The following is a 25,539-nucleotide window of genomic DNA, read 5'->3' on the forward strand; positions in this document are numbered from 1 at the left end:
AACCGATGCTCATGACGGAACCGTTCCGTCATGAGCATCGAAAGGGTTAAAGGGCATATTTATGTAGAAGTTGCATCACCCTTGCACCACGCAGCAGGGCGCAAGAGCGACGCAAACCCTAAGTTTAATTTATCAAGCCATGCAAGGCCACTCTACCTGGCTTGATAGATACATAGTAACGCAGCACAGTGCAAACCGCTGCGTTGCATTACTCTGCCCCAGGGAGGCATTCAATGGGTGGAGAGTGGGTGTTCCCACGCATCTACCCATGGATTCTAGCGCATTTCCAAATTTACCAACACTGGTAAACCTGGGAATGCGTCAAAATGCTATGCTTGGTTTGCAGCCATTATCCCGCGGACTTTCAGGCCACATACCAAGGACATTGACCTCGCATACCATCATGCCGCATTTTTTCAAAACGCATGTGCATTTATCACGCATGCCTTTACAACGAATTACGTTGTAAAGGCATGTATGGTAAATGCATTTGCGTTTTGAAAGCCACGATGACGAGAGAGGTAAGGGGGTTTGGGTTAATTTTTTAGGGGTGGGAGTCGTGCTGGGGTAGTTATTGTGTAGTGTAGTGTTGTGTCAGTGTAGTGTAGAGTTGTGGTGGTTGTTTAGTGTAGGGTCATGCTGGGGGAAGTGTTATAGGGGTTAGGATAGTGTTGTAGTGTTTGTGTAGTGTAGGGTCTTGCTGGGGGTAGTGTTTTAGGGTTTAGGGTAGTGTTGTAGTGTTTGTGTAGTGTAGGGTCATGCTGGGGGTAGTGTTTTAGGGTTTAGGGTAGTGTTGTAGTGTTTGTGTAGTGTAGGGTCATGCTGGGGGTAGTGTTTTAGGGTTTAGGGTAGTGTTGTAGTGTTTGTGTTGTGTAGTGTAGGGTCATGCAGGGGTAGTGTTTTAGGGTTTAGGGTAGTGTTGTAGTGTTTGTGTAGTGTAGGGTCATGCTGGGGGTAGTGTTTTAGGGTTTAGGGAAGTGTTGTAGTGTTTGTTTTGTGTAGGGTCATGTTGGGGTTAGTGTTTTAGGGTTTAGGGTAGTGTTGTAGTGTTTGTGTAGTGTAGGGTCATGCTGGGGTGTAGTGTTTTAGGGTTTAGGGTAGTGTTGTAGTGTTTGTGTAGTGTAGGGTCATGCTGGGGTGTAGTGGTTTAGGGTAGTATTGTAGTGTTTGTGTAGGGTCATGCTGGGGTTAGTGTATTAAGGTAGTGTTGTAGTGTATGTGTAGGGAAGTAAAGTGCTTTATGGTAGTGTTGGGGGGTCGTGCTGGGTAGTGTAAATGTAGGAAAAGGACTGTGTGTCAAGGGTGGGTGGTGCAGGGGTACTACATTACAGTGTAGTGTAGGGTTAGGTAGCGTACTCTTACTTTCCTTAACTACTTTAACAACGAGTATATCTTTAATATGCATGCCTTTTCGTTGTAAAGGCATGCGTGTTAAAGGCATATTTGTTTAAAAAGTATTCGTTCTCTTTATTTGCGGCCTAATAGTACTTGCGGGATCAAATTTGCGGTATGGTGGTATGCGGGATGTGTGTCTGCGATCTGACATCATATATTCGCTACGCTTCCCTGGGTAATAACTTTTTTGCTCCTCGTTGCTTCCTCTTCCTATGTGTAGTAGCGCGCTCTAGTGTATGCACGTCACGTAAACCACGTGACGTGCCAACGGCCGTGTAAGGCTGCGCGCGCTGCGTTATCCATTGGCGCGAAAAGCCGGTACGGGCAGTAGAGGCTCGGCGCTCTTTAGGGACAGTTATCTCGAATAAAAAGGTTAACCAGCATCAAGGTTGCAGCGTCTTTATTGGGGGAGACCAGAACATTACAATGGCGACGAGGGTGGGATAGCAGATCCCCAACCCCCCACAGCAAGAAAACCACGCCGAGGGACACAGCAACACACCGGCGGCAGGAGACGGTCGATGCTAAACAGCACCACAGTGAACCAGAGAGCCAAGAAGAACAACGGCTACCAGACAGGTACCCTAAAGAGCGCGGCAGAGCCGAGTAGCCCAAAAGTAGCCCAAGGGGTTGAACAACCGCCTCGGGAGGAGACAGACCCCGGGGTAGGAACCACAAGAAGCGCGCCAAACCAGGCCAACATCCACCAGGTCAAAGGACCGAGCTGGATACCCTAGTAAAGAGCGAGGGGGCTGACGCAGGTAGTCCCCAGAACCACACAAACAAGGAAGAACTAGACAGCACGCCGGGGAGCCCCAGGGGCCAAACAAGCAACCAGCCCACGGTCAAGAGCGAAAGGATGAGTGCACAAACAGGATATGCGATGGCGCCGGTGCAGTTTCTATCCAGGCCGGGAGAGCCAATGATGAAGTGGGAGGACTGGAGAGAGTATATAGACAATTTCATAGGAGTTTTAGAAGATGAGAATGAAGAGGTATTCAAACCGTCGAGGAAGAAACGCATCCTGTTATTGAACTTAGGCCCCGAAGGGCTGAGGGTTTACAAAAGCTTGGTGCCAAAGCAAAGAGCTAGCACGGACGACGACGTGTACGCCCACGCAATCGACGACCTCAACGAACATTTCAGACTGGCTGTGTGTGTGTCGGTGGATAGATTCAACTTTCAACAAAGGAAGCAGCGCCCAGGAGAGACGGTAGAAGAGTACGTGGCAGCATTGAAACGACTCGCAGCCACGTGCAAGTACGACAATTGGGAGGAAGAGTTCATCAAGGACCAGGTGGTAATGCACACCACATGCACATCCGTGCAAGACAAACTGTGGGCCAGCGGAGACACCACTCTGAAAGACGTGATGGTCATCGTCAAGAGGGCAGAACTGGCAAGGAGGTGCGCGGATGCGACGAAGAAGGAGACAGCGTCCAGCGCCATGATAAACAAAGTAGATGACGAGGAGCCCCGTAAAGATCACCAGAATAAGAAGGTAGCTGACAAAGGGAACACCAGGTGGAATGGCAACGGGGGCCCACCAGGAAAGCAAGCGGGAAACAACAGGAAGTCATGTTACAGGTGCGGAAGCTGGTCACATGAAGCACATGACAGAAAATGCCCGGCGTTTCGAGCCAAATGCATGTACTGTGGAATAATCGGACACTACGAGAAGGTGTGCAGAAAAAAGGCCTCCAAGGGCACAGTAAGATTTATTGGCCAAGACAACGAAGGCCAAGAGGAAGTGACGGAGGAAGATTTGGTCACGGTACTATGCATATACGACCAGGTACTGGGCGTAGATGGACAAATCATGAGCATCGACGGCAAAAGAACCATGAAACCCATCTTGGAGATGGCCATAGGAGGCATTACGATCAGCGTGGTGGCCGACACCGGCTCACCGTACACCATCGTCCAGAGAGCGGTATGGGAGGAGAAATTCGCACCACACTTAGGCCCGGAACTGGAAAGGCTAGACATCCGCCCAGTCACGTACAACGGGGACCGCATACCAATGGCGGGTTTTAGACCGTTGAGATTTGAGTTCCGGGGCCGATCCGCCTACTGCAAACTCTACGTGTCGGAGAAAGGTCCCTCTGTACTGGGGTGGCTGGACCAGGGCGACCTAGGCATCAAGTTGGACCCAGGAGGCAAGGAACAGATCTTGCTGACGGAACAAGGAACATGGCCAGACCTGGACAAATGGAAGAACGCATATCCCAAAGTATTCGGAGGCACGGTGGGGAAGTTAGAAAAATTCTCGCACAAAATAATCCTGAAGGACAAGGCGGTGCCGGTGGTACACAAGGCCAGGAATATCCCTCTAGCAGTACGTGAGGCAGTCCGGGAAGAACTCCAGGACCTGGAGAGGAAAGGGATCATCGAGCCCATCACGTGCGGGAGTGGCTGGCGCCCTTGGTGGTAGTCAAGAAGCCCAGCGGTAAGGTCAGGCTGTGCGTCGACCTAAGAGAGCTCAACAAGAACATCGTGGTGGGAAGGTTCCCCCTACCCAGGATAGAGGAGATGCTGGCCAGCACCAGGGGCATCAAATGGCACTCCACCATCGATCTGACCTCCGCCTACCACCAGATTGCCCTACACCCGGAAAGCCGCCATCTCACATCATTCATTACCCCATTTGGATGTTACCAATTCCGCCGCATGCCGTTTGGGCTGGCCTCAGTGGCAGCAGTCTTTCAGAAGTTAATGCACCAACTCTTTCAGAAAGCCACCGGAGTCCAATACTTCCAGGACGACATCCTCGTCATGGGCCAAGATAAGCTGGACCACGACGCAAAACTTGAGAAGGTGTTACAAATCCTGGAAGGGAAAGGCCTCACGGCGGAATGGTCCAAGTGCCAGATAGGAATGGAATCGGTGACATACCTGGGGCACGAAATTGGAGTGAAAGGAGTGACCCCAAAGACTGAAAACGCGAAAGCGATATGGGAGGCACCTCCACCTGCCAACAAAGATGAAGTCAGATCATTTATCGGCATGGCAGAGTATTACAGCAAATTTGTGCAACACTTCGCCTCAAAGACTCACCACATGAGGCAACTGACACGAGAAAACACCGAATTCCACAAGTCAGAGGAGGCACAAGGTGAATTTGAAGTGGTCAAGAAGGCAATTGCAGAGGCCATTCCCCTCCAAGGGTACGACCCCCAAGGAAGAACAGTGCTGACAACGGACGCCAGCGATAAAGGACTGGGGGCGGTCCTCATGCAGAACAGGGGACGAGGACAAATGGACACCATAAGCTTTGCGTCCCGCACGCTGACTGACACGGAGAAAAGGTACAGCGTGATAGAAAAGGAGATGTTGGCGGTGGTGTGGGCCACAACGAGATTTAGACAGTTCCTGTGGGGCACACGGTTCCAATTAAGAACGGATCACAAGCCCTTGCTGAAAGTGCTAACGTCGAGTGGGCATGCCGACGCAACGCCTCGGATCTCCAAGATGTCACTGAAACTACTAGAGTTCAGGTACGACGTGGAGCACATACCCGGAAACAAGAATAGAGTGGCAGACTATCTAAGCAGGGCGGCCGCCATGGAACCGAGTGAGGAGGACAACGCAGGAACAGAAGAATGGGTGGCACTCACAGAAGACCAGGAGGCGTCCATCAGCCTCCAAGAGTGGAGACAAGCGTATGAGGAGGACCAGGCATTAAAGGAAGTAAAGAAGTTTATCACCCAAGGATGGCCCGAGAAGAGGCTGATAGGCGGGGAACTCAAACCATACTTCGAAATCAGAGAAGAACTGTCAATGGACGACAAGGGAGTGTTTGTGCACAGGGGGGAGAAGGTGATTCCCCCAGCGAACGTCATCATCAAGTTGTTAGACATACTACACGAGGGGCATCTCGGAATCTGCAAGCTGAGATTAAGGGCCAGACAAGATTACTGGTGGCCGGGAATGGACTTAAGAGCGGAAAGGCACGTCAGAAACTGCAATCGATGCCAGGGGGCCGACAAAGCCCTCAAACCCCTCCGTCCAGAACTGGGACAATTTGATCTTCCGAGGAACCCATGGAAAGAGTTGAGTGTGGACATACTAGGCCCGATTCTGGACATACGGGGGATCCAAAAATATGTTTGTGTCATGGTGGACCGGTACTCTAAGTGGCCAGAACTAATGATAGGAGAAACCATGGACGCAGAAACCATCATTAAATTCATGGCTGAAACGTTTGTGAGGGAAGGTATTCCAAAGACTATTCTCAGTGACAATGGGCCCCAATTCAGGTCGGAGAAGTGGAACAACTTCATGCACAGGAACGGCATCCTAGCCAAACACACAGCCATATACCACCTCGCCGGGAACGGCCTAGTGGAGCGGTTTAATAGGGTGGTAATGGGGTCGATCCAAGGTGCCATATCCGATGACAAGGACTGGGAAGTGGAAATCTGGCACATGGTTTGGGCATATCGAATCACTCCCACAAGCACGGGATATAGTCCATTCCAGATATTGAGAGGGCGTGAACCGTTCACCCAAGACAACAGAGTATGGAAAGAAAAAACAGTCACGAGTGAATGGTCCCCAGCTGTAGTGCGATCCAAACTTGAGAAGGCTCAAGCAATCTACACCAAGCACTACGACAACAGAAGAAATGTGAAGAGCACCGGTCTAGAGAAAGGAGAATGGGTACGAGTAAGGTTAGCCACTGTGCAGAGGACGGGAGAGAGCAAATATAGCAAGCCCATGCAGGTGAAAGAAGTTCTGGGCAGAGCAGCCTTGCTGAGCGACAGGAACGTGTGGTCGCAGGACCGCATGGCAAGATGCAACAAGATCTTAAATTGGGACCAAAGTGTAACAGACTTCGAAGATGAAGGGACTGAATCAGCCGAGCAGGAACCCCTAGAGACAATACCTGGGGCGGCCGGAGAAGGCCCACAGGAACAAGAGACAGGAATGAATGATCAGGAGAAGATGGCTGGAGGAGGTCGGAACGAGAGAGAGGGAGGCGCGGCCGCGCCGGTGAGTGAAGGAAGAGGCGAAAGGGAGACCACCAACACCCCGGTAAGATTGACCCGCAGGGGTAGGGTGGTGGTCAAACCAGCCAGGTTCAGAGACTATGAGATGAACAGTGGACTATGATGTTATTGTTGCTGTATTGGAAAAAAGGGGAGATATGTAGTAGCGCGCTCCAGTGTATGCACGTCACGTAAACCAAGTGACGTGCCAACGGCCGCGTAAGGCTGTGCGCGCTGCGTTATCCATTGGTGCGAAGAACCGGTACGGGCAGTAGAGGCTCGGCGCTCTTTAGGGACAGTTATCTCGAATAAAAAGGTTAACCAGCATCAAGGTTGCAGCGTCTTTATTGGGGGAGACCTGAACATTACACTATGTGCACTTTATTCTGCAGCACACAGATAAAGAGGAAAGTGCCTCAGATGATTGATTTTGTGCTGGAAGGTGTCCCTTCCTTCACAAAAACAATCCTGCTTCCAATGCAGCCCCCCTTGCACCATTATGAGATGGTTCCTGCATTGGCGCTCAGCAGCACATTGTGTGCTAGCGCAGGGAAAAGACAGGAATGCACTGTATAATGTTAAATGCGACTCATTCTTGCCATTTCCCTATCATGCAGGGCAGCAAGGTGGCTTGTTGCGCTGTGTGGTTTTTCTGATAAATGTGCCCCTAAAGTTTTACAATAGCTAACTCGGTGTTTGTCTCGTAAATAAATCAGCCACTGATCCTAAGTAAAAGAGTGCAGGTGGGGGAATCTTGTCCTAAGTAAAAGGAGTGCAGGTGGGGGGGATCTTGTGTCTAGCATGTGGTACTCTATTAGCAATTTATGTAGGTTTTAGTAGGTTTTAGAAGGTCCCAGCGGCACGAGGACCTTCAGTGGATTGGGCTAGGTAATTCAATAACCTGTGTGCAACCAGCACAATTAAACCATGACACTTTCATACCAAGGCACTACTTTACTTACACGGACAGGGATTCCTTGCTCAAATTGTTAATCTGTCTATCTCACTAGGAATGGAATGGCTGATGCTCGGCATCAAAGCTTTTATATGTGAGCACTATTTTAAAGACATGCCTTCCTGCACCTGAGGAAAATGTACAGCAAACCATATCAATGCTGCTTTAATAAATATGTATATTTTGTCATTCTGTTGATTTACTAAAAATGTTTTATCTTGTTTCAGGAAACATTTTAGTGATTTTCATTATTGGTGCCACTAAACGGTTCCATTCAGTGACATCAGCATTTATAGTCAACCTGGCAATCAGTGACTGTTTGGTCGGTGTGGGAATCATGCCTTTTGTGGCCATATCCGTGCTTTATGATGACTGGTCGAAATTAACTGTAAGTATTTCGTGTTTTCAATTGACAGTGTCTATATGTTAGGACACATGGAGAATATATAATGTATTTCTATGGGTGTGGAAAAGTAATTTTTAACCAGGCGAAATTTGCAGCTTTTTCCTAGCAGTTGAAGTGTGTATAAACAGTATGGGAACTGTGATCCTGATTACAGTGGGGGCTAGGCCAGTGTACATGGGACAAGGCTACAAATATTGCTAACAATAACAAAATATACTCCAACTATTTTGTTGACCTTTCACCTTCAGGTAAATGCATATAAAGTAAATCACACACACCTTGGGTGGAAAAATGCCAGTTAAAGTAATATTTGAGAAATGCACCTAGGTACTGATTGCTGCAGTAGGGAATAGTGACATATATTTATGCTGTTTGGGAATCTCAGCTTGCGACTAAAAGCGCTGTGACTATGCAATTCATTATTTTGAAATTGTATTACACACAGTATAAGACAGGCTGACGCACATATTTAAATATCTTTCAAGTAGGAAGCTCTCTGGTGTGAAGGCTTAGGGTTCTTTAGCTGACTGCCGCCTCTCCCTTGTCTTCACAGTACAGCTCTTCTCCCTGCCTTTTTCAGGAGAGGCACCTCACGGTCAGAATTAAGTATTTGAGAACCTCTTACCCCTGAAACCACAAGAACCTGGGGGCAGATTTATCATTATTTAAAGCAGCACAGGTAGCAAGCCACCATCCTGCTCTCAACTGCGTGAAAGGGAAAAGGTAGGAATGCGCCATATTGCACATCATATGGTGCGTTCCTGTCCCCTTCCATGTGCTGGTGCACTTTGACAGGCTAGCCGCATTGCAGGCAACCTTGCACTATGGTGCAAGAGTGCCTGCTTTGTAAGCAGGATTGTTTTTGTGCAAGAAGTGGCACCTGAGAGGTTTTTTCCTCTTTCTATGTATGCTGCAGAAGCCAGCACTCATAGAAAAAGGAAAAAACGAGGAGAAATAAATACTATTTTCCTCGTTATGCTTCCCCTGGGAGGACGTCCCTTTTTGACGCATCCCCAGGTATACAACTAATAGTAAATCTGGGAATGCGCCAAAATCCGTGGGTGGATGCTTGGGAAACACTCACGCTCCACCCATGGAACGTCTCCCTTGGGCAGAGTAATAATGCAAGGCAGCAATCGCTGCCTTGCGTTACTTCAGATTTATCAAGCTGTGCAGGGCCAGGGATTGAGAAATCTGACTTTGGTGTGGTGTCATCCTTGTTCCCCTCCGTGTGTGGCGCAAGGGTGACACAACGCATTGATAAATATGACCCGAGATATTTATTCAGGGCTCACTAACTACCTACTTTTTAGGCTTCAAACAGTCAAGGCCTAGACTTAGGGGGTGATGCATTGTAAAAACTCAGGGGCTTATTTAAAAGCCCTTTGTGCCGTAAGAGCATCCTGTGCTAAAAAGAAAAATAGAACATTTATTTGTTGAACTCCAACACAAGAAGTGTGCAATAACTAATAGGTACGAACAATTCTATGTCAGGACCGGAGGTGAGGATTAGGCATAACTTACTTCGTTTATTTCATCCAGCAGCCATTTTGAAAACGGGAAACAAATAAGGGCAAAAAACGACATCTCCCATGATGCTTCCTGGAGATGAACTACAAAGTAACAGCCAATCAGCACTAAACAGTCTCTACTCTTTCTTCGCTGCTCCAGCAGCAACAAGATAAGTGCTTTCTGCTCCTTTCTTTGTGCATGGTTTTGTACCTTATTCACTGTGTTAATTGTTTTTTTGTATGCCTGTGGTGTCACTTAGACGTGTGTAAGGGGGTGCCTGAGGTGCCCCCTGGAGTACAAGTAACCTGTGACCCCCCCCTCTTCTTTCCACAGCCCCAGGGTCCGCCCTCTTGGCACCGAGTAGAAGAGCGCTACAGTTGTGATGAAGAGGACCTGGACGGCGGCCCCTTTAACTGGCTACATGGACATGAGGAGGAGTGGCCAGACTCCGCCTTAAAAGAAGAAGGTGCGCCCGACCAGAGGTGTCTATACACCGGAGGAGCGGTCAGCAGGAGGAGCGGCGAGGCGTGGAGCAAAGAGGACGAAGGCGGAGAGTGGTGGGAAGAAGATTCGCTGGAGCGGAGACTGCAGCAACGGGACCCACAGGGCGATCCGACTACGGAGGAGGAGACGCAAAGAGAGATCTAGGGACTGCGAGAAAGATTCCGACTCCAGGCGGTATACCCAGACGTCAGGCAGGAACCGGAGGCGGGTCTGGAAGCAAACCCTGTGGACGGAGAATCTGGAGAAGAGGAACTACCGGCGAGAGCGGAGGAAGCAGCCGGAGCGAGAGAGGAGGAAGCAGCCGGAGCGAGAAGGGAGGAATCTTGGAAGCCGGGAGGCCACCGACACCGCGATCCGCTCAGCCACTCCCCCGGAGGGGCGTGGCTCCGCGAGGTACGTTCCCGTATAGCGGGCTGGGTGGGGAGGAGGACAAGGTGCTACTAGCCTTCCCCGCGTCCCTAAGACCACAGTGCTAACACTTAAGAGACCCCCCTCCCTTGTCACGAGCACAGTCCGGTAACTTAGTATTGTGTGCCTGGTGTGTTCACAAGACGTCCCTCACTTCCCGCCCCCACCTGTGTGATTGGCTATCACTTTGAAAGGCCGTGAGCCTAACGTGCTTTTCTTGTTTCTTCCTCATACCGGCGGAGACGAGGGCAAGACGGAGTCAGAAGGGGGAGAACGAAGAAGGACATTAACCAAAAGAAGGGAGGAAGGTGTTCTTTCCAAGAGTCGAACAGAAAGAAGTCGTTCCCCCAGGAAGTCTGGTATAAGATTAAAGTGTACTGACCAACTCTTGTCCAAAATAAAACCACTTCATACTATCACAAAAACTCGTCTCCTGCCTCTCCCTACTGCCCCTGTTACAACGTGCTAACTTATTTTCTTTCAGCGCGGCAGCGGGAACGCTTTGTTGTCCCTTCGCGGCGGCTGGTTCCTGTCATCGGCTCTAAGGTGCGGTGTGGTCATGTAACCGCTTGGGGGGGATGCAACCTATTCCCAACGCGCACTGCGTGTCTTGACCTCCCGCGGCCCCTCGTGCCATTTCACCGCGATCTGGGCTTGGTGAAGGCATGTACGGGCGAGTGTGAACGCGGGGAAGTTTGGCCTGAAATCTAAAGCGCATTACCGCATCAGTGTAATCAGGGAATTTCCGCATTACACAGAGCCTCTGCCTGGAGCGTGACACCCGTTTTGGGTAGGACGTGTGTGTGGCAGTCTCTCAGGGACCAGCCCAGGCAGCATTACCCCATTTAACGTAAGGGGAGGTGGTCCCACGCCTTGGGCGATTGACTATTGCTTCGCAGGGAATCCCTGTTCCTTAACTCCCCATGTCTTTCAAAAAGGACTACTATGACTCCAATATGGAGGGATATGATGATTACTACGAGGAGGAGGAAATTACCTACATTCCTATTGACGATCATTTTTGTCAAGTGATGGACGTGTCCATCTTTATGGCGGTGTCCTATGCTGTTGTGCCTCTGGAGAAGAAAATTGAGCAACTGCAAGCACAATGCCTGCGACCTCTCGATCAGAGAGAAGACATGTCAAGGACCACAGCCCAATCACCTCCGGGGCAGATATCAATGGCAGATGCTACTACAGTGGCTAAACGCTAACAGGTGGGTGATTCCGGGGTGGACATGGATGCCTTTATGCACCTCAAGAAGGTGTTCATGGACGCCCATCCCCACCTGTCCCTAAGGACCCGCTTGATTCTCCAGGAGACCAGACCTTGGAAGACTCCCCCTCGACATCAAATGGTGATGCGCAGCCCAGTAGACCCGGGAGACCATCTGGTCCCACTCTAGCGGTGCAAACAGAGGTTCCAACAGAGCCCCAGGGGTAGACATCGACATGCTAGAGCCCGAGGACCTCCTGCATCCTAGGTCGGCGGAATGGACCCCAGCACCTAAGGTGGCGCCTTACATAGCTGCCCGTCTGCGTAAATCTCTAGATAAGGAGGTGAGAAGCCGTCTTGGGCGGAATGCCCAAGACCTACATTGGAGGGGAAGGTGGCACTTACTCCGGAGGTGGATGCTAAGATGGCCCCCTTCCGAAGAAAGGCATTGATCTCTCTGGGCGATCGTGCCAAGATAAGCTCTTAGACATCACTGAAGCGTTGGCCAAAATTCTTGACATGGCCAAAGACGCGAAGGCGTCGGGCCTTAATTCCTTCGGATGTTTTGTCTAATTGGGTGCCGAAGGCGTTTTTTCTTCCTAGGGACCGCCAACTGCGCACTTTCTACATAAAGGCGTAGGTCATTATTGATAAAGATCGACCCCAAGTTGGGTGACCTTGCTACCTCTGAAGCTGGCACAACGGCGGCGGGTAACCTCTTCGGGGACCCTTGCGTTAAAGAATTGGGCAAGTTTGTAAATAAATTTAATTCTTTGCACAAAGCCTAATCTTCGATCAAATAGATTTTTAGTCCTCGTGTTTTTACCAGAGCCGGTCGTGGCAGGGGGCGCTCGACCGGCTGCGTCTTTCAACAAGGCTCCTCCAGAGGTGGAGAATCCCGCAGAGGGCAGTGGTAGGACCCAGCCAAGTTTGGGAATTTCTACCCAATGAGAGCCTATCCATGCAAAAGAGGGGGCAGAGGACGGGGCAACGGCTCCCTTAACTCTCAACAAGGTGAGTGTCAGTATCAGGACGGGGTCTCTGTAAGGGGCAGACTGGCGTTGTTTCCACAAGCCTGGAGGGCCCGGACATCCAATCCTTGGGTATTGCAAACGATCAATGGGTTCCATATAGAGTTTTACGATCATCCCATTCAAACCATCTGCCCCACTCCATTACCCTTTCCCGAAGATCACATGAAACTGATAGATGAGGAAATTGCCAATCTATCAAAGAAAGAGGCCATTTGGCTTTCTGCGCATCACCCTCAGGGCTTTCTCAGCAACTTGTTCTTGTTAGAAAAAAGGGACGGGGGTACCGTCCGGTCATAAACCTCCGCTATTTCAACGAGTGGTTGGGATACCGCCATTTCAAAATGGAGGGAGTTTCTCTCCTCAGAGATCTTTTACAGACTCAGGATTGGATGGTCTGCCTGGACCTTCACAATGCATATCTCTCCATCCCAATTTTTCCGCCACATCGTCGCTTCCTCCAGTTTCAGTGGCGTTCGCAGATCTTCGAGTTCACATCCCTCCCTTTCAAGTTATCCTCCGCTCCTTGGTGATTTACCAAGATGATGAAGCCGGTGGTCGAGCACCTCCATTCTTTTGGGATCAGAATGATAGTTTACTTGGACAACATCCTGATCATGAATCAATGTGCGTGTTTTCTAATTTCTCAGTTGCAGCTCATGGTAGATGTGCTAGAGTCTCTCGGTTTCTTGATCAATGTTCCAAAGTCAGCTTTTATCCCGACCCAAAAGATGCAGTTTCTGGGCTTGATGGTGGATTCAGTCAACGCCTCTCGAGCGTTCCTTCTCGCAAGCTCGCTAAGATCAGGCACAAGCTCAGACGGACACTCTCCAAATCCACCATTTCTCTACGCCACCTGGCCAGGATAGTGGGCCTTCTCTCGTCCTCGATCCAGGCCATTTTTCCGGGGCCTCTTCATTACTGGACCTTTCAACGCCTGAAAATGTGTTTGTTTCCCTTCCGGAGTAAGTGAGGACAGCATTCCAATGGTGGATTGCACATATGGAGGCCTGGAACGGCCGCGCGATATTCAGGTCCTAACAAGATATTGTTATAGAGTTGGATGCCAGTGGCTTGGGTTGGGGAGCACGCTGCGGAGAATTTTCCACAGAAGGAAGATGGTCTTCTGCAGAACTATCCCTCCATATCAATTGTCTAGTGCTTTTGGCAGGGTCTTTTGCAGTGAAATGCTGGACCAAAGACAAGGCTCAATGCTGCGTCCTCCTCAAGATGGACAATGTAGCAGCGGTCCACTATGTCAACCACCACGGTGGGACTTGTTCTCGGAACCTATCGGACCATGCCTGGGATCTGTGGGAATATTGCCTGTCCAACCAGATTGCACTGTCGGCAGAACATCTCCGGGGGACTTCCAACCAGGTAGTGGATTGGCACTCTCACCACTGGTACGACTCGAGTCTTTGGAAGCTCCATCCGGGCGTGTTTTGGAGTCTCCAAGACTGCTGGGGCCCCTTCTCGATAGACCTTTTTGCCTCTCATCTGGACAACTAGCTGGGGAGGTACTGCAGCTGGCGCCCGGATCCCGGAGCGGTGGCAGTGTATGCGTTCCTTCAGGATTGGAGTTCCGAACAGGGGCATGCGTTCACTCCCTTCGCCATGATAACAAGGGTATTGACTCAGTTGAGACGTCAGGGAGCGGACCTGGTGATTGTTTCCCCGATTTGGAGCTATCAAGCCTGGTTTCCAGTTCTGATGGAACTTTTCTGGGATTTTCCTATCCCTCTACCACTGTTTCGAGATCTTCTATTGGATCCCCAGATGAATCCCCATCACCTTCTTTTAACAAACTCTCTCCACCTCATGGCATGGCGGGTTACAGGCGATGTTGGGCAGTGCCGGGACTTTCATCGGAGGCTACCGCCTTACTCACAAAGGTCTGGGCGGAGAGTATCAACAAGAGGTACAGGTCAGCCTGGTCTAGGTGGGGGAGTTGGTGTCTTCAACGACAGTTGGATCCCATGGGGGCAGAAGTTGTGGTCATCTTGAATTTTTGGTGTCCTTAGCGGCGGATGGGTTAGCTTACCACCAATTAATACCTTTTGCTGGGCGATCTCGGCGGGGCATATTCCGGTAGATGGTTATCCGGCAGGGGAGCATCCCCTAGTCTGAAAATTATTTAGTGGGATTAGACTTTCCTCTCCTCCAGAACCTCGTTATTGTGAGTTATGGGATGTAAATACAGTCTTACCTTTGTTTAAATCATGGCCCACTAATAAATACCTATCCCGGAAACAATTGTCTGCTAAACTAACTACTCTTCTGTGCCTGATTTCTTGTCGGCGAGTGTCGGAAGTTAGAGCACTGGATCTGACAGGTAGAGTATTTACACCGGAGGGGGTTACTTTTCATATTTCCAGTAGAACTAAAACTAATTTAAGGACTGTGTCTTATCCTTCTTTTACCGATTCCCCTAAACTCTGTGTAGTGAGGGCTCTCAAGGCCTTTAAGACTATCACTGAAGAGGTTCGTCCTCACGTTGTGACTCAGTTGTTTATTGCTCTTACGTAACCACACAAGGTGGTAACGTTTCTCACTATTGCCCGTTGGGTTCGTTGGGCTATGCGAGAGGCAGGGATTGATACATCTATATCTGGCGCACACTTAGTGCGAGGAGCCATGGCCTCGCAGGTCTTTATACTCTTGGGGCTCATTTGGAGGATATCCTAAAAGCGGGGGATTGGTCATTAGATTCCACCTTTAAGAGGTTCTACTTTAAGCCAGTTAGAAAATTGGCTTCGCTAGTGGTGGATAAGCTTTGAACTTCCCTATTCCTCACCTCCGGTCCTGACATAGAATTAAAAATTTCCTAGCTATCGTAAAGGAAAGTTTCAATTCTATTAAGGACACGGAGGCGAGGATTAGCCTACCCTAGTTGGTAGCTTCCCTCCCTATGTAACCTTCGTTGACCCTGTAAGTTACCTGTTTTCCTGTACGGAATGTAATGTTAAACTGTGTATTATTCTCTGGACAAAGTAAAGTTGGATGCTGTTTTACTTGAATGTTGTGATGTTATGGATCCTTCCTGGGGTACAATTGTCTATTCTATTCTCAGGTTCGGATTCAGGCAAGCAGGAATGAATTGAGGTCGCCGGCTGTGTTCGCACGAAGAAAGAGACAAGAAGGAGCGTCCTGAGGGGAAGGAGTAGAGACTGTTTAGTGCTGCTTGGCTGTTACTTTGTAGTTCATATCCAGGAAGAATCATGGGAGATGTCGTTTTTTGCTCTCATTTGTTACCTGTTTCAAAATGGCTACTGGATTAAATAAACAAAGTAAGTAATGCCTAATCCTTGCCTCCAAGTCCTTAATAGAATTGAAACTTTCCTTTATGATGGCTAGGAAATTTTTCATTACACCCTATGTATGGGGCACTGGCTTTCGATAACCATTTGGTACATAGTACGTGGGACTGGTAAGGGAACAGCCAAATAGCAGGTTTCCTGAACGGTTTAGCCACTAGGCGTGCTTTTTTGGGCTTTTGTGTTACTACAAAGCTGAGTGATTGAGTGGGGGCGAGACCTTTCAGTCGTGACCATGTCCTTTTGATGTTTGATAGGTGGTACCATCCTTGGGTGTGTGCATAGTGAACCTCTTAGCCTTAGTTGTGGATGTGGAATACTTGGAGAGGGGATTCCGGCAACTTCAGGGAAAAAAATCAATTTGCTTCAGTTCAGGGGAGTGGCCTAGGACCACCACAGCATGGTGAACTGCAGTTTCTTAATGGAATGTCTGGTGCAGCAGGAAGTTTACAGGTAAAGAATGTGAAGGCCCATATTGTGCAAGATGTTTCACACAAAAATCAGTTGAACCTCGTGACTGGGGAAGGCAGAGCACAATGAGGAGATCTGAAATCAGGAGCAGCACTTTCCAGACCTTTTCTTAAACTCTCCCCTCCTGAGTATCATGATTATGTCTAGCAGGGATTGATGCAGAGGTTCTTCATCACAATGCAACTTTCGTGATGTACAGTGGCACATTAGTCAGGCATCGATTTTTATGGCAGCAGCTCATAGCATCTGGCAAAGGCACTTCTTCCAGTGCGTGCAGAATGACTCCATTCAGTTTAACCATTCAGAAAAGTCTTTATTTCGATTATTCATCTTAAAAGACAGGAAATATGATAAAATACACAATACATCTGTGTACACCATAAAAACTATCAATACGAATTTGCCTTTCCATAATAAAAATATAAATACCTATGTTCACGTTTAAAACAATTCATTAAGACTGAATTAAATATGTCACATACACAAGACTTTCCATACAAACAAGCCAATTACAATAAAATCCCTACCAGGCAAACAGTAAAGTGGCTATAGGTAGCTATAAAGACCCCCTATTTTTCTCCCGAATAGCCCAAGACCAGCTCAAAAACATAGCCACCCCTATGACTGCGATGTCATTGCAGCCAGTTTTCAGTAGTCTATTAGCGACCAATACAGAGGTGGTTCCCAAAGATCTACATAGGGGTTTAAGCCACAGACTTCGAGAATGCTGGTAGGCAGGACAGACGTAAAGGAGATGGCTAATATCTTCGATGTGCTCAGGACAAAACGGGCATTTATCTCCAGTGCCTAATGTCCATTTACATGTGAACTTCCTAGTTGGGAGTGTCTCCACTCTGAACTGATGGTAAAGCTTGCGATCTCTAGGCTTCGTAATTAGATCCCAGAAGCTTTCCATATTGGGTTCATCTTCAAGCTCACAAAAAACTCTAGTCAGAGATGAACTAGTCAAGGCGGAAAACCTCCTAATTTTAATAAGGTTCCAGTATGCTGCTCTATAGGAAACTTTAGATGGAAATTCCGCAGTCTCTGGATGTTGGACTTGGCCCTTTTGACAGGTTCACCCCTAAACTTTTTGCTTTTAATGGTGACCTGGTGATGGTGATTTTTGGGTTCTGCGCACTTTCACTTTGTCCCAGTGGAAAGTGCGTGCGCACTCTGAGTGCGTGGAGTAAGGTTGGCCGGCCCTCCCATAGGAATGCATGGGGAATGTATGTGTCCCTGGTAGTTCCTGATGCGTGGGGTGTACAGGTTCGAGTCTGGTATGTGCGGACTCGTGTGATTGAATGCTGCGAAATGATGTATGCGGCGTGTATGTGTCTAGTGTGGAAGTGCCACTTCTGGACATGGCTGTGCATGTGCTGTAAAGGTACTGGCGTGTGATTGGCTGGAGCTGGCTGGGATGCCAGGCTCCATGAGTCATGATGGGTCTGCCCGGTGGTGAGTGTTGAGATTAGCATGCTGATGGCTGGGGAGGAGTGCACCTGGGTCCTGAATGGGGCTGGGTTTTCCCCACACAATGCTGGCTCCGCCCCTTGTGGTGCGTCAAACGACCCTAGCCCTGCCAGTGAATAGAGTGAGGGGCTGAGCACATCAAGGGTGCTCCCAGACCAGCTGCGACTGGTTCTTTCCCCACCCTGCACCTACAGACAAAGGGATTTCATGTATAAGAAGGGGCTGTGTCCCCATACAATTTGTTCTTTCCTGATCTTACTGAGGGGGGCTGCTGCTGGCGCCAGGAGGAACCGCCACTTGGGACTGCCTTCCTGCCTGGAGGGCCCAGTGAGCTGGCCCCTGGCCCAGCCTTGCCCCCCCATCTTGCTGCATTCTTACAAGGACTTTGTTGCTGGGTGCGCGCAAACACTTAACCTACATAGCCTCCAAGTTTAGCCTTGCTGCTCGCGCCACGTTACCTAGAGGGTGAGCAGGGGTTATCTTGGCGTGTAACTCCCTTGCCCTGATTTAGGAGTGGTGGTCTCTGACTGACTTTGGCGCAAGCCCTGGCCAGCCAGGGATCCCATTTCTAACACTGGACTATCCCACAAGTCCCTCATCCCCATGTCAATAAGCAAAGATTTAATGCTGCTTAACCATATAATTTTGTTCGCACTGTTCAATCCCCTAACTTCTGTCAGGCCCCTAGCAAATAAATATAATTCTGGAGTAATCCAGAGCCTTCTCCAGAAGGCCAGCATCTTATACCGTGCTATATCATCTAATGCATGGCAACCAAGATCCAACAAGAGGGGGATACGCGGAGTAGATTTGGGGAGGCCCACAATTGATCTCAGAAATGTGTTCTTTGCCAGAGCTAGATGGTACAAATTGCATTCTCCCCATATCTCAGCCCCGTATAAGATTGAGGGGATTATTTTAGTGGAGTACATTTTGACAACAGGGGCTATGGGCTTAGTATTTGACTGCCTATGTTCCCTTATCAAAGCTCCAGCTAGCTGCGAGTGTTTCAACACCGATAGCTTCAGTTGTGGCGACTAACTCAATTTTTCGCCAAATGTAACCCCCAGGTAAGTGAAGACATTGGTCTGCTCCAAGAGCTTTCCGCTCATGAAAACTCTTGAAGTTACAGACCTAGCCCCATGGAGAACCATAAACTTAGTCTTTTCTACGTTGACCACCAGTTCATGATCGCAGCAGAACTCCTCAAAATGAGACAGAGACAACTGTAGCCCCTGTCTCGTCTTGGATAAAATCAACGTATCATCTGCGAACATGAGCAGGGGGACCCTTTGGCCCGCTAGCATCAGGGCATCCGTAGGGTAATTGTCAAAATACCACACAACCCCGTTTATAAATAGTGAGAATAATGTTGGGGCCAGCACGCACCCTTGACGGACACCCTTCCCCACTGCAAATTTCTCAGTGTTCTCCCCTGGTTTCCCCAGCGGACATGGGCGTAGTTGGAGCAATGAAGTCTTACCACTAGGGAAACCAGTTCCCTGGGCATCCCCAAGCCCAACAAGACGTCCCACAATTTAGATCTTGGAACAAGGTCAAACACGGATTTTAAATCCACGAAGGCAGCGAATATCATTCCCTTACCCAGAAATACCTCCTTCCAGTAAAGCATGATAAATCTAAATGCTTGGTCAATGGTCCCCATATGGGCCCGAAACCCTGCCTGTAACGGGGTGAGGATATTCTCTTCTAGCATCCAAGAATGGATCCTGCCCAGAATAACTTTTGCTATGATTTTCTGCAGGGCATCGATAAGGCTTATAGGCCTATAATTAGCCGGCTCGGACCGATCGCCCTTTTTATAAATCGCCGAGATGCAGGAATTGGCGCTTCCCCTGCTATCACATTAATTAGGTTCGTAATGTAGGGGATCCAAAGATCAGGGTCCTGTTTAAATAGGTCTGCTGGAATACAATCAGGCCCAGGAGCCTTGCCACTTGGGATAGTCTTCAGAACTACCTCCACCTCTTTAGTACTGAAAATCAAGAGTGAGTCCAGGGTATTAAGAGGGGCAGGTGCCTCGCTAGCATTAGTCTTCTGGAATTGGGTTTCGAAAAAGGCAACCCACTGCTGTGGTTCGACATTATTATTTGGGATAATTGATCTTTGCCCATTTCCACATTTTATCAAATCCCAAAACTGGGTTATATTCCTACCTTTACATGCTAACAGCTAACAGCAGGTCCTGCCAGCGCCCCTCATCCCAGTCTCTCTTCGCCTTTCTTAGGGCGGTTTTATAAGCTTATCGGGACTGCTTAATGGTACAATGGTTCCTTAATTTAATGGCTACCACTAAAGCCTTATGGGCAACACTACATGCTTGGTTGTACCAGGAATTAGGTTTAAAATTGGGGATCTTCCTAATTGGCTTAGCATTAATAAAATAGCTTTTCAGCCCAGTAAAGAGCTCATTATGAATCCTAGTTAGATTGACATTAAGGACCTCTTTTGTGCCACATTCGTTTAGTTTCTTTAATGACCCTGGGACTAGAGCCCTAATCCCTTGCACCTTCCTTTCATCAAGGGCCACCTTGGCCCATCGGACCCTTCTCAGATCGTTAGCCAAGATTACTTGGGTGGGACATATATCCGCTTCCGTGGTAAGCGAACTACAGAAGCTCCTATCATTCAAGGTGAGGACCAACGGGTTATGGTCGTTTTCTGGGCGAGTTTGTACTTCCATATCTAGGACAATGGGCCACAGCTCCACATTCACTAGAATGTAGTGTATCTGGCTTTTAGAGCGGCCATTATCGAAGGTCACCACACCCTGGACGTCAGACACTGTCCTTCCATTGACCGCCCTAAGACCCCATTCCAGGCACAACCCTTTAAGTTGAAGGGCAACCTCAGTCCATTTTTTAACACCTTGGCTGCTAGGTGTTTTCCCCCCCGGTGCTGAACTCATAGAGTTCCCATTGTTCATGACGAGCTCAGCTCGTCATCAGCACAGCTCAACCGTGCATCATGACGAGCTGAGCTCGTCATGAGCATGGAAGGGGTTAATGAGCAGGAGGTCCAACTGAGGCACACCCCAAATCTCATCCACCTCTGCACTGAGTCTACCATCTTCCGTATCCAGGGGCTCAAAGCAGGTATTAAAGTCTCCTGCAATTATGAGGTTAGCATGAAAAGTACCTACTGCCAAAAAGGACTCTAAGGCAGCAATAACCTGTGAGCACCTACCGCCCGGTTGGCCCCTTGCATACACATTAAGCAGAAGTAAGTCAAGAACTTTAATAGATTTGACTCTAATAACCAGAATATCAGGGCTATCTACGTGGATCTCCTCTACAGTGATCCCCTCAAGTTGCCTTACCCAGCAAGTTAATCCACCCACTGGTCTCCCCCTATGGCCTCTTGTTGCTGGTTTGGTAAAATTCAAATAACCAACATGGAACACAGGATTAATTGACCATGTTTCTTGGAATGCCCAAATGTCTGCACCTTTGATTTAAAGAGACCAATCGTCTGATGCAGCCTTTGATTCCAAACCAGCTATATTCCACAAAGCGATAACCATGGGAGTATTCTGAGGTGCTGGGGCAGATCGCCCTGTACCAGCTACTTTTACTACTTGTTGGTTATCAGACATCGGTGCCGCAGGAGTTTGGAGGGTGGTAAAAACTTTAATAACTGCTGGGGTAGGACAACCGGGCGACATAATAACCCCTTCTGTCTCCTCGCTAACCCCACATACTAGTTCCCCCTGTACGATCGTCCCCAGTCAATCAATTTCTTCAAGGGTAGAAAAAGCCTCAAAGCGATTGCTAAGCTGAATAGAAAAATCGGGCCTTAGATGATCGTCCTGTGGGCCTCGAGGACCCCTCTGCCTAGAAGAAATATGTTGCCTATAAAAGAAACCAAGGGGAAGGATACCAATGGCAGCCGTATCGAATGGGTCGTGACTAGCCATCTCAAGTATATGACAGACCAGTCCCGGGGACCTGAAACTTAAGACCACACAGTCTCTTGCCATGGTCTTTGTGCCATGTCCGACCCATTCTATACGTCTGGACATTTTAAACTCCTGAAACAAGGCGTCCCCTAATCCAGTTTTTTTATTCAAAAAGTGGAGGGCCTCATTTTTAAGGGTTGACCAATGCTCGTAAGAGCCCTGAGAAAGAGGGGGAACATTAGCTAGAATAACTGTTAAGGGGGTTGCTTCCGGTGGTAAGTGGAGATAAGGATACTTCTCTATCCGGCCATCGTTACTATTGTTGTCCAACCTCCGGGTTCCCTCTGTCTCAAGTGGCCTTCTAGTGGGCAGGGTCTTATCCACACTTGTGGCGGGAGTGAGAGTACTCCACCACCTCCCAGCTTGGAAATTGCCTCCCCCCAATATCTGGGCATTCGCCTTGACACCATCCTGATCCCTATGTATTTCCCCTACTCGTACCGGAGTAGTACTAGTTAGAGCCTGCTTACCAGGCATTTCCTTTCCTGGGACACTTGGGGCGATCTCGCCATTGCCACTTCGATCTTAGATAATCTAGAATCCACCGAGTCTAATCTTTTAAGAATCGGCTCGAGGAGGGCTGTCAGCTGCTCTTTTAATAAAATACTGATGTAATTTTTAGTCAGCAGAGGGGTGTTAGTTGTCATGGGGGGGGTTAGTTGAAGAATGAATTTTTTGATTGCCAAATACAAAAGCTCCACTCGGGCCCTTGGAGGCTAGGGGTGACTTTGGGGACTTAGTACCTCGCCCCTTCCTTTTTTTATTTGGTGGTTCCCTGTTAATAGCACCCATAGCCTTCCTCCCTCTTGTTGTTACCATGGCAGGACTACTAACGTTACTAAGAGTCTGGAGGGTCGACTGTTCAAGGCTAGTGGGGAGTAACCTTGGTGACCTAGGCGACGTGTGATCACTGGAAACAGCAGTATCAGAGGCTATCTGGGTACTGGGTAACTGGGTGCATGGTGAAGATCTCCTCCTTGAGTGAGAAGGATCAAGGGAAAGCCTGCGTTCAGTAGCCTCAATCTCATGGATTAATACTGATTCCGCCCTTATGAGGAATGCATCGAGCGTTCCCACCACCTTGCCTCCCACTCTCCTTTTATCCATGATACAGGAGAAAGAGTACTTAATACAGACAGAAATTAATGACCCACTATCAAACCCCCTGCAGCCAAGTGCGGCAGTCCAATGTTAGGAGTGCTTACTGTCCAGAAATTAGGTTGTCAGAGGGGTGGCCCAGGCCAGCCTCGTCTGGCCTCGGACGGCCTCAGACGGTCCCGCCCTTGTCCCGGGCTTCTCCCGCGCCGCGGGGATTGTGGATGGCTTAAGTGATGGGAACCGTTGTGGGTGTTGCTCAGTCCCGGTCCAGGTGTGGTCAAGCAGGGAATCCCGGGACTTGGAGTCCGCCCAATAAAATCTGGCATCTCTCACCAAGCCCACGGTGTCCAAGGAGCGGGCACTACTCTCGCGATTCTCCCGCAATGACCAGGGCAGCAGATAATGTCCTCGTAGCCTCCCACAGTGAACTCCAGCTTTTCAGCAAAGAAACCTCATGCGCTGCGGCACAGAATGACTCTCAGCTCTAGTTCTGCCTCTATGTTGATATTTAGTCCCCTTAAACTCCTTTGCAGCAGGCATAGTTAGAAGGTCAAGTGAAAGGTGAGAAGAGTGTTCTTTTAAATGAAATGCTGATCTTGTTTCAAACTTCATCCGCCACCAACTACAGCTTGCAAGTAAGTGCAAGAACGTCTCTACGCTAGGAAGCAAGTATGTCCGAGCAAAAAAATCTTCTTTTCTAAACAAAACGCTGTGAGGATCAAAGAGAGCAATGGCATAAATGACACATTTCAATTAGACTCTATAGTCTCACACCTGCGGACAAGCATTATATGCGAAGATGTCACTAATGTATACATCCACATTGCTATGTCAGACCCTACTCTTGAACCCCCGGAATTCACAGAGGATGAAGTTCAAAGGGTGATCTTAAGTCAGGGACCAAGGAAAGCATAAGGGACATGTAGAGTACCTTTGGATGTCTTCAAAAGTAAACTAGCCACTTGGGTTCCTGCCCTGACATTTGAATTCATCACCATCTGGACTCAACAGGAAGTACCATCATCTTGGAAAACGGCTATCGTAATTCCCATCTATAAAAAAAGAAGCCGTAGAGACTCTGTCAACTACAGGCCAATTTCCCTTTTAGAAGCTTCAGGGAAAATCTATGGGAATTTGTTGTTAGACCGTCTCCAGGACTGTGCAGATGAGAAAAGGATCTTGTCCGAACAGGCCATGAGGCTGTATCTTATATTCCTAAAGTATACAGTGATCCAAAACTCTACCCTATACATGCCTTTATTTACCTAACAACAGCGTTTGCCTCAGCGGATAGACATCTCCTACGGGCCACTTTAAGAGCTCAGGGCTCCCCTGGAAAACTAACATCCACTCTACCAAGTCTGTATCAGGGGAAGACAGCCAGGGTTCGCTACGGCATGAAAGGAGAGTGCACCCTGGAGATGAACATCAAACCAACTGTACGACAAGGCTATAGGTTTTTACCGTAGCTCTTTAAGCTCTACATAAATTACAATGGCAAAGCCCTACAGGATTTGGACCTAGATGTCCTTAAATTAGGGGGAATTAAAACCCCTCTGCTACTTTTTGCAGATAGAGCAGTAATCCTGTCCCAGACAAAATGATTGCTACATTAGCTTCTTAATGATGGTTTCAAAAAGTATTGCTCCAATAAAAAAACTGAATATCAACACCAACAAAATGAAGTTTATGATCCTAAAACAACCAGGGAAATTAAAATCAACTATCAAGTTTTTGGGAGCAAACCTCAAAAGAGTGAAACATTTTCATTACCTGGGCATCATATTTGATGACAAACTGCTGTGAGGTACCCACAATGTCAAAAACCGAGGCTACTATAAGCCAAGTACTGGTCATCCAATTTACTATCAAATTTAGCAGAAGATCAACCAAGCAAGCCGTTCATGCTTATAAGGCCAAAGCGATGTTGGCTGGTGAAGATATGGGGCTACAAGATAACTAAGAACTTGCAAGTAGTAGAGAACAAATTCCTACACTGGATGGTACTTGTTGGTCCCGGTTCACCGATGGTGGCCCTGAAAGCAGAACTGGGTCTTCTAAGCATAGCCTCATCAATTTCCATCAAGCCAACATTACATTGGTCCAGGACAAAAAGGATCCTGCCCCACTACAAGGAAGTCCTCGTGAACATCCTTGAAAAAGAGGGCTGGCCAAGCTCCGCCGGCTGCACCATGCCATAACAACTTAAAAAATATATAGAATGCCCAGACTTTTGGTACAATCCCAGCATAATGGCACAAACAGCATTAAGATCATCAAGACACATCATGAGGATTACACATATGCCCAGAGGGCACATGATCACTGGACAATCCTCACAAAGGGGTTCAGGCTGCACAAAGCACATGGCATCGCTGATCCTTGCTTGGACTCCAGGTGCCCCCCGATCACAGGCCAATCCTCCTGAAGGTCTCACGGTGCACAACGGACAAAGAGTTGACGAGACTCACTTGGACTCCAGGCGCCCACGATCACAGGGCAGTTCTTACAAAGGTCTCAGGCTGCAACAAGCACTCTCCCACAGCGCTGCTGAGACTCTCATGGAAACTTTTGTGTTCCTGTGTTTCCGAACAGGGAGCCAGCTCACCTCAGGCCCTTGGGTGTCAGTCCTATCCTTCAGTCTCTTCAGTTGTTTCTTCCTTGACAAAGGTCATCTTGACCACGAAGTAGCTCCAGTCTTGTTCACACTTGATCAAGCCATTCTCCGAAGTTCAGGGGCTTCAGCTCTTATAGTTATACCCCTCAATGGCTTTGAAGTCTTT

This window comes from Lissotriton vulgaris, chromosome 6 (genome assembly GCF_964263255.1).
Source record: "Lissotriton vulgaris chromosome 6, aLisVul1.2, whole genome shotgun sequence".
Classification (NCBI taxonomy): Eukaryota; Metazoa; Chordata; class Amphibia; order Caudata; family Salamandridae; genus Lissotriton; species Lissotriton vulgaris.